Here is a 9,374-nt window from a genome sequence, read left to right as displayed (position 1 = left end):
AGTGTAGTCCGTGGCCGTTTGGTCCAATCGCCGCCGATAATACCTCGCGTGGCACTTCGGGAAGTGTAGTCCGCGGCCATTCGCCCCAGCCGCCGTGCGTCCTTTTCCGACTCAGAACAGCCTTTGTGAGGGGTCGCGGGGCGAGCGTGGTGCGCGTGCGCGAGGTTCGCGGGGGAGGACGCCGCTGTCTCCCCGGGCCTGCGAGGCGCGCGAGGGCGGGCAGGAGCCGCGGACTGCGCGCGGTTGTTGGAGCGGCGAGTGCCGCTTTCCTGGCTTTCCTCGCCGGGCTGTGGAATGGGCCTGTGGGGACGAGCAGGAGGAGGCCGCGGCGGGTCGTTTGTAACGAAAGGGAAATGGGGGAAAAAACCCGAAAGCCCCCAATAGAAAACCAGTTTTCTGTTGGACCTGAACAGCAGAAGAAATACAAACAACTACGCGGGTGAAAGAAATGCTCACCTCAGTAGTGGTCAGAGAAAAGTAAATAAAGGGTCTCTCGCCCCCTTTTAGGTTTGTTGGCCTTTTAGTCAAGGGCGGTTCACCTACAGCGCGCTGCGAGCCAAGAGATGCTTCTCGCGGGCCGCTGTGTCATGGTGGCAAATCGGAAGCACCAGCCTCTGTCTCCTTAGCAACCCAATGATGGGAGGCACCCGTGTGCAGTTACGTCGTAGACAGGGATAGAAATGGAAAGAATATCAGATTAAAACAAGTGTGGTATTCTGCGTCTTTGAATGAATTACCGTGTTCTGTGATTTTATTTTCTGCTTTTCTGTGAATCTCCCGTTTTAAAACATGTATCTTAAACATGCATTTTTGGTAACTAGAGGAGGTAAATGAGGGAGAATGAAGACTTTTCTGAAATTTGGCAAAAGTGGAATTTTTATTTAATCTGGGCAAAGGCAGATTCTGTCGCCCAGGCTGGAGTGCAGGGTCGCGACCGGAGCTCACCACAGCTTTGAACTCCTGGACGCCAGGGAACCTCCCGCCTTAGCCTTTGGAGTCGTCAGGGTTATAGGCTGAGCCACCACGCCTGGCTTGATGGTTAAGAGTTTTTCTAACTAAGAAAGTTAGGCTCAAAAATAAGATGAATAGAAACGCTAGAGAAACAAGTTAAACTTTCTTTAATCGTCATATAATTTGAAATCGTACAAAAAGAGCATCTGGAGCTTTTTTTTATTTATTATCATTATTATTATTATTATTATTTTTTTTTGAGACGCAATTTCCCTTTAGTTGCCCAGGCTGGAGTGCAATGGCGCGATCTCGGCTCATTGCAACCTCCGCCTCCCGGGTTCAAGTGATTCTCCTGCCTCAGCCCCCAGAGTAGCTGGGATTACAGGCACCCGCCACCTCGCCCAACTTATTTTTTGTATTTTTAGTAGAGACTGGGTTTCTCCATGTTGGTCAGGCTGATCTCGAACTCCCGACCTCAGTTGGTCCACCCACCTTGGCCTCCCAAAGTGCTGGGATTACAGGCATGAGTCACCGCACCGGGCCATGAGTTTTTATTTTTATTTGTCCCCCAGAAGGACCATCACAGGAGCATCACAGAAGCAAGTACTTCTTGGAAAAGAAGTCCTAGAGCCGACCTCAAAACAGGTTTTCAAGAAAAGTGTTACTAAATTTGGAAATACACTACACTGATTTTAAACATTTATAGAAATATATGGACACATGATCACTCTTAACCCATCCAAAAAATTTTAACATAGTGACAACAAACTAGACAACTGAAGTTTCTTGAATCTCTTTTAATAAATGTAAGGCCTAAAATTTCTTTTTTTAAAAAAATAATACATGCTATGGAAAATCTACTTGTAATCATTGTTAGTATTTTAGCACCTTTTCCTAGTCTTCTAAGATGTGTTTCAAGATTAGACAGTATAGTTGCATATAGATGTAATTCTATGTCCAACTTTATTGTTACCTAATATGTGTTTTCAAAAGTATTGTCATGGGAAACTGTTATGTACTATGGGAGTAACAATTAAGGATACAAAACTAATACATACTCCTGTAATCCCAGCACTTTGGGAGGTTGAGGTGGGTGGATCACGAGGTCAGGAGATGGGGACCATCCTGGCCAACATGATGAAACCCTGTCTCTACTAAAAATACAAAACTGAGTTGGGTGTGGTGGTATGCACCTGTAGTCCCAGCTACTTGGAAGGCTGAGGCAGGAGAATCGCTTGAACCCAGGAGGTGGAGGTTGCAGTGAGCCAAGATCACGACACTGCACTCCAGCCTGGTGACAGAGTAAGACTCCGTCTCAAAAAACAAAAACAAAACCTGATATATATAGTATAATCCCACTTTCTTTTTATACTTGTGCTTTTCTAATCTATATTATATAAATAAGAAAAAGGAAAAATACAAAGCAAAGATTGTGTGTGTGTGTCTGTGTGTGTGTGTGTGTCTGTGTGTATATGTGTGTGTTTGACTCCCATAGCCACATGCATGGATGAAGTTGAGCTATTTGGATGACCTATGAGGTGAAAATGACTCTAGACCTTGAGTTCAATAACCTGGGTTTTGAGCTGTCCATCATGTGACCTTGGGCAAGCTACATAACTTCTCAGACTCAGTTTCCAAATCTAAAGGAGAAATAAGAATGCCTACCTCATAGTCTTTCATGAGAATTAAATGAACTTGTCAATGTGAAAGTATTTAGTACAGTGCCTGGCACCCAGTAGGTCCTGTATTAATATTTTTTCCTGAACCCTAGCCCCCTCTGTCTGAAGTTCAAGGTTTTCTCCACTAGGTGGTGATGATAGAAAAATAAAGGAAAAAAAGTACTTCAAAAATCACCCCTCCTCTTAGATTGCTTTGCCAGCCAAACTTAAACTTTCTTTTCGGATCAGCATAAATACAAATAAATTTAAACTCATATAGTATAAGGTCCCAGGAAATGAAATCAATGTAAAGCAGAAACCTAGGCTTCCATTTTCTCCTTTAATACCTCACTGTTTAATTGTCTGCAGCTGGCCTCGGCGGTTTACTTTTAAGTGTGTAACCATCTTCTCTGTCTTCCTTCCCCGGAGTCAGAATGGGGAGGATAGATTCAGTGGTGACGCAAATAGACCTTCTGTCAGTAACCACAAGTAGAGTCAGCCTGGCTGCAGTGCTTATGAGCAGGTATTTTATAAGCCTACTACTGTTAACCAATCTTTGGGCATCATCTTGCACCTTCATGTTCATACCTAAGGTATGCTGGACAGTTGAGTCCAGTTAATCCCACATGACTCATATCCCTGCCATCTTTAGTCAGTGTCCTAAAAGTTAGTCCTATGGTTATCTATTCTTCCTACTCTGATTACTGCCCCCTAACCCAACCTCATGTTCCTTTCTCTTCTTGACTTTCCGCTACATCTTCTGGAATCTATGCCACATTTCGTATTGTTTATCCTAACACATTTTATATATTTTCTTACTATTGTAAGTAGAACCTTTTATTTACTCTATTTTCTTACTGCCCTTTATTGATAGAAAAGAAACACATTGATTTTTTCGTTAATTTATTTTGTACTTGGCCTTTTTGTGAACTCTTGTTAGTTTTAAGTGATTTTCCATTGATATTCATAGTTTAAAAAGGAGTATATTCAGCCTTTCTCCCTGGCTCCTGGCACAGATCTTCAGAATCCCATGGGATTTCCTGAGTGCTAGGCATGCCTTTATAGTGCTAATGAAGCAACTCCTAGTGGCTCCCTAAGGTTGGAACTTGGGACCAGCCCAATCTTGGGGGCTAAAAATTGAATTTGATTGCTTGGCCAATAATTTAATCAATCATGCCTACACAATGAAACCTCAATAAAAACTCTGGAAACAGAAGCTCAGTGGAGCTTCCTGGTTGTGAACATGCTGATGTGCTGGGAGGTTGGTGTGCCTGGATTCTACAAGGAGAGGTCGTGGAAGCTCCATGTCTGGGACCCTCCTGCCCCTCACCCTATGTGTCTCCTTTATAATAAAACTTAATAAAACTATGCACGTACTCCATATATTTTAGTCATCTCTAGATTACTTATGATACCTAATACAATGTAAATGCTATATAAGTAGTTATTATACTGTATTGCTTTTTTATTTGTATTACTTTTTGTAACCTATGCACATATACTCATATATTTTAAATCATCTGGATGTTACTTGTGATACCTAATACAACGTAAATGCTATATAAATAGCTATTATACTGTATTGCTTCTTTATTTGTCTTATTTTTTGTTAATTGTACTGCTGTTTCTTATTTTTTCCCAAATTTTTGATCCACTGTTGGTTGGATGAGTAGGTGTGGAACATGTGGAAATGGAGGGCCAACTGTATTGTCAAATTATTGGAAAGATCAGTTCTTTGTATCTTATAAAGTGGAATGTGAAGTGACATTTGACAAAAGTCTACTTCAATCCTTGATTTAAAAAAAACTCTAGTAAAATAGAGAAAGTTATCTTCTTAACATGATGGTTTTTTTTTTTTGCCCTCAAACGAGCACCATTATCATGTTGAATGGTGAAAACATCATTGATGAAGGGAAAGGTGTCTTTTTAAACAAATAACGCACTACTAACCACAAAAGGAAAAGATTAATATATCTTACTATACAAAAACGAACATCTGTTTATCAGAAGATACTACAAGAGTGAAAATAGAAGGCACAGAGAGGGAGAAGGTATCTTAAACACACATTGCTGTCAAGCACAGTGTGTAGGATGTAGAATAAGTCCTACGTAATGATAAGAAAATGGTAGAAAATGTAATTAAAAATGAGTAAAGAACATAAATATGTACTTCATAAAAAACAGAGACCAAGTGACCAAATACATATTTGAGAACATCTTGACTGGGCACAGTGGCTCATGCCTGTAATCCCAGCAGTTTGTGAGGCCAAGGCAGGAGGATCACTTGAACCCAGGAGTTCAAGACCAACCTGGGCAAGAAAGTGAGACCTCCACCTCTACAGAAAATTTTTTAAACATTAGCTTGGGGTGGTGGTGTGCACCAGTGGTCCTAGCTACTCGGGAGGATCACTTGAGGCCAGGAATTCAAGGCTACAGTGAGCTATAATTGTGCCACAGCACTCCAACCTGGGTGACAGAGTAAGACCTGTCTCTAAAAATAACAACAAAAAAGAAACCCTTCAACTGTTTAGTAATCAGAGAAATGCAATTTAAATTTATAAATGATATACTATTGCACACCCACTAGAGTAGCAACAACGAAGTGTTTTTAAAGCTATAGAGCAACAGGAGAATTCTGATAGTGCTGGTGGGAGTGTAAATTGGTATACATATTTAAGTGTGTGTACGTCATGTGTGCACATTGGTGTTCACAGCAGTCCCGAATGGAAAACAGCCAAATGTCCATCAGTGAATAAACACATACATTTTGTAATATTCATACAACAAAATATTACATAATAATGAAAACTAACCGAGACATCTATACACATTATATACAATAATATGATGGATCAAAGACAGTTTTAACTGGAAAAAAACCTAAGAAAATAATACAAATAATATGAATACATTCAAACAAACTAAAACTGCCAAAGCAAAGGTGTATATTTAGAGTGCACATGTAAATGGTAAAATTGCGAGAAAAATCAAGGAAATTATTTAAAAGATTCAGATTAGTGGTTAGCTTGGGAAGGACAAAAGGATGGAATTTTTGAATTTGGGGATTCTTGACCTGGTGGTGGCTTTATTAGTACTGCTTTTATAATTATTTATTAAATATTATTTATGGTTTTATATACTTTCCATATGTATATCTTTCAATAAAAGACATATCTTTTATTGTTATATATGTTACATATTACATATCATGTATACTTAGGTAACATTTTTATGTTATTTATATTATCAAAAATATGTATTTCATATATACATATGTAATATATATTTAATATATGTGTCCTGATAAAAGAAAAAATATTCTAAATTACTGTGACTTCATTTTATATCTTTTATTGTTATATATCTTACATATTATGTATCATGTATACTTATATAACATTTTTATGTTATTTATATTATCAAAAATATGTATTTCATATATGCATGTGTAATATATATATTTAATATATATGTCCTGATTAAAAAAAAATTATAAATTACTGTGACTTCATTTTGTAGCTGCTAAGGCCCTGGTATACAATAACAGTAAGTGATGTTACACTGTTGATTAAGAAAACTGAGCTCCTCCAGAATATTTTTCCTCTTTAGAATCTTGGCTCTAAATTTTTCAGCCAAATAACCTTTTATTTCTTAGGAGATTTGGTAACATGAATAACAATAATATTACCAATGATAACCATAAAGGCTGTTATTTATTAAGTTTCTCTGATGCATCAACCATTTTTATCTCATTTTTCACTCCTCAACAACCCCATAAGGTGAATGTTGTTATCCTCACTTAACAAATAAGAAACACTGAGGTTCGGGAAGACTGAGCAGCTCTTGAGTCAACACAGCTAGTAGAGCTTGAACTCAGGCCTAGGCTGTGTGTCTCCACTGTCCACGACTTTCCCACTAGGCTGGGAAATTTACTTTGGCAACTTTTTTACATTAAGAAGGAACTATATGTTTATTTTAGAAACACTGGTAACTCTAGGAAAGCACAAGCCATACTTGGTGTAGCCATCTTCTCTATCTTCTCTATTTAGCTATGGATCACAGCATTATCATTCATCTGCTGTGGATTGGCAGTGCATCTTTTTTTAGTTAAAATTCAGATCCTATTGCATCTACTGTGCCTTTTTCCCTAACTATAAGATTGACACATGACCAATAACCCTAGTTTTTTTTTTTTTATGGAAGTATCCTATCTATTATACTAACTCTTGTACATTGGTTCTATTTCAGTGTTTTATATCTAACAAATAATGTTGTGATGATATCCTCAGAGATAATATTTTGTGTACAACTCTATTTCTTTGAGGTGAAATTCTTAGAAATGTGATTGCAGGGTCAAAGGGTATGACCAAGTTGCCTTCCATAAAAATGAGAGCAATATACGTTTTAACCGGAAGTGTACAAGGCTGCCCATCTGCCCTCTCCCTCCCAGGCTTCATTCACACTGAAGATGTTTTCCATATACTAACTGGGGCTTATAATGCTTTTTACCATTTTACGAGCTGCCACGGTCCTTTCGTATCCCAGATTCTTCAATACTTTTGGACATGTAGAATAAAAGCTAGCAACCTATTATGAGTCATTACCTAATAGCTCAACTTATTTTCAACCTAAAAATACAACTTTTATCTTTAATTAAAAAAAAAAAAAAGGCACACCTCTGAGAGTGTGTTTTCACCAAACTGCCCATCAGCCATTAATGCACGCCTCATGGCAGTGTTTTTCCATGTGGAAAATTTCTCCTCTCAACCTTACCCTCTTGGGACAAGGAGGCCAACATTTGGTCAGAAGAGCATGACTTGGACTTTGCACTTCTGTAATTTCATGCCTTGTTACCATCATGAGCTTATTCTAGCTCTGAAATCCACTTCCAATTTAGAAGGTGGGAAAGCATTCCCGAGAACGTAAATATAAACATTCTTCCTCCAGTTCCTGAAACTAGAAAATGATGATTCATGCTGTAGCATGGGATTGTTAAATATTTGAAATGAACACACTTCAACTTTCCTCGTTTAGAATGGATAGTCACAACAGTAGCATGAATTTTACCTTGTAGCAAGCATTTTATTTTGTGTTTCCTCATGTTTAAAATTTTTAGACTTAAAGAATCAGTGGGAGGGGGTTGTGCATGTGGTATGGGGAAAAGGTGGAAAGAATCCTATGGTGTTGGGTTGGAATTAGAAATATATCAATATGAGTGTGAACTCATGATTTAAAAAAAAAATTATATTTCCTCGCTCTGTCCTCTGAAGTGTCTAGGAGCAGTGACACCCCCGTAGCAAAAAACACTCCTGGTGCCCAGGGCTTGATTTCTAAATACCATTCTGCCTAAGAGGAAGGAGGCCTCCTTGAAGAAATGGCAGAATTCAGAAATAGGGTGAAAACAGTACTGAAAGTAAGGAAGTACTCAAAAAATAATAATGACATGTCAGAAGTACATAGGATCCAGCTCAAAGGCGCTTCCATTGGCCAATATGGGACAATTTGAGCATCAAAATAAAGAATGAAGGGAGTGTATGTCCGTTTTTAAAAGGCCATGAGCTCATCCTGATACTAAAAAGAGTGAGGTTCAGGATGGGGATGGAAAGCTCTTCTTTATAAAAGAATACCAGTTAATAAGTATAGAAGAAATGGTAGAATTAGAAAATCATTTCAGTCACTGTGGTAATCACTGATTCTCAAGAATAGATACCGAGAAAAGTTGGGCGATGCATTGTTGGGGAACGTGATACCTATAAATTCCCACAAGTTACTTATCAATCACAAAAATAAAAGGGTTAATTTTATATTTGAGAAGTCTGGTGGACACAACCTTAATCAGATCACCAAATTTAATATCATGAATAATGGCACAGACCCACATCATGTGCCACCTTTTGTGATGTTCTGAAAAAGATACAGTGTCACTTCTGTAGTTTTCATGCTCAGGTGTGACCTGGTTCCAAGCATGAAGACACAATCAGGAAATTAGAATTGAGAGACATTTTATGAAGCAATTTGTCTGAAGACTTCAAAAATATCAATGTCATGAAGGATTACAAAAAAAGAGAGAGAGACTAGGAAGCCTCATCTCCACAAAACATACAAAACTTAGCCCGGTGTGGCGGTGCCTGCCTACAGTCCCAGCTACTTGGAGGGCTGAGGCAGGAGGATCGCTTGAGCCAAGGTCAAGGCTGCAGTGAGCTGTGTTCACACCACTGCACTCCAGCACAGGCGACAGAGTGAGACCTTGTCTCAAAAAGTAAAATAAAATAAAATAAACGGAATGACCATTTCCTAAATCGAGAAAAGGAGACTAAAAACACATGGTGATTAAATGCACTATGTAATTTTTGAGTAGATTCTGTTTGTGAGAAAGTATCTTTTTTTCTCAAGAAATGTATACCAATTCATATAGGAGTAAAGTTTCATGAGATATGCAGCTTACTCACAAAAGAGAGAGAGAGAGCAAACATGGAAAATGCTAACATTTGGTGAATATGGGTGAAGGATGTATAGGTATTCATTGTACTATGCTTGCAAATATCCCTTAGAAAGTTTAAGGGATATAATTAAAGGAACAATTTGTGTAGCCACTATAGAGGTAATAAACTGAAACATGTAATATTTCTGAAAAATATTAATTGTTAAATGATCCAATCCATATTTTTATCTAATTTTAAAACCTATTTTGTTTTCATTTTTTCATTTCATAGTACTTAGCTAATTGCTGTCATTTAGAAGTTTTAATGGTCTCATATAAAAATT

General features: G+C 38.1%; 1 protein-coding gene and 1 long non-coding RNA gene across 2 annotated transcripts in view; both read left to right on the top strand.

Moving 5' to 3' along the window:
• The window catches only part of MYLK4 (myosin light chain kinase family member 4), a 106,973-nt gene that overhangs the window by 4,818 nt on the left and 92,781 nt on the right, over positions 1 to 9,374 (top strand). The window lies entirely within an intron of this gene.
• Positions 7 to 730, top strand: LOC126952554 (uncharacterized). Its single transcript, XR_007724942.1, has 2 exons — positions 7 to 164; positions 508 to 730. It is a non-coding gene; the product is annotated as an uncharacterized LOC126952554 (long non-coding RNA).

Source organism: Macaca thibetana, chromosome 4, assembly GCF_024542745.1.
Source record: "Macaca thibetana thibetana isolate TM-01 chromosome 4, ASM2454274v1, whole genome shotgun sequence".
Taxonomy (NCBI): domain Eukaryota; kingdom Metazoa; phylum Chordata; class Mammalia; order Primates; family Cercopithecidae; genus Macaca; species Macaca thibetana.
This window is presented reverse-complemented; position numbering and strand designations above follow the sequence as displayed.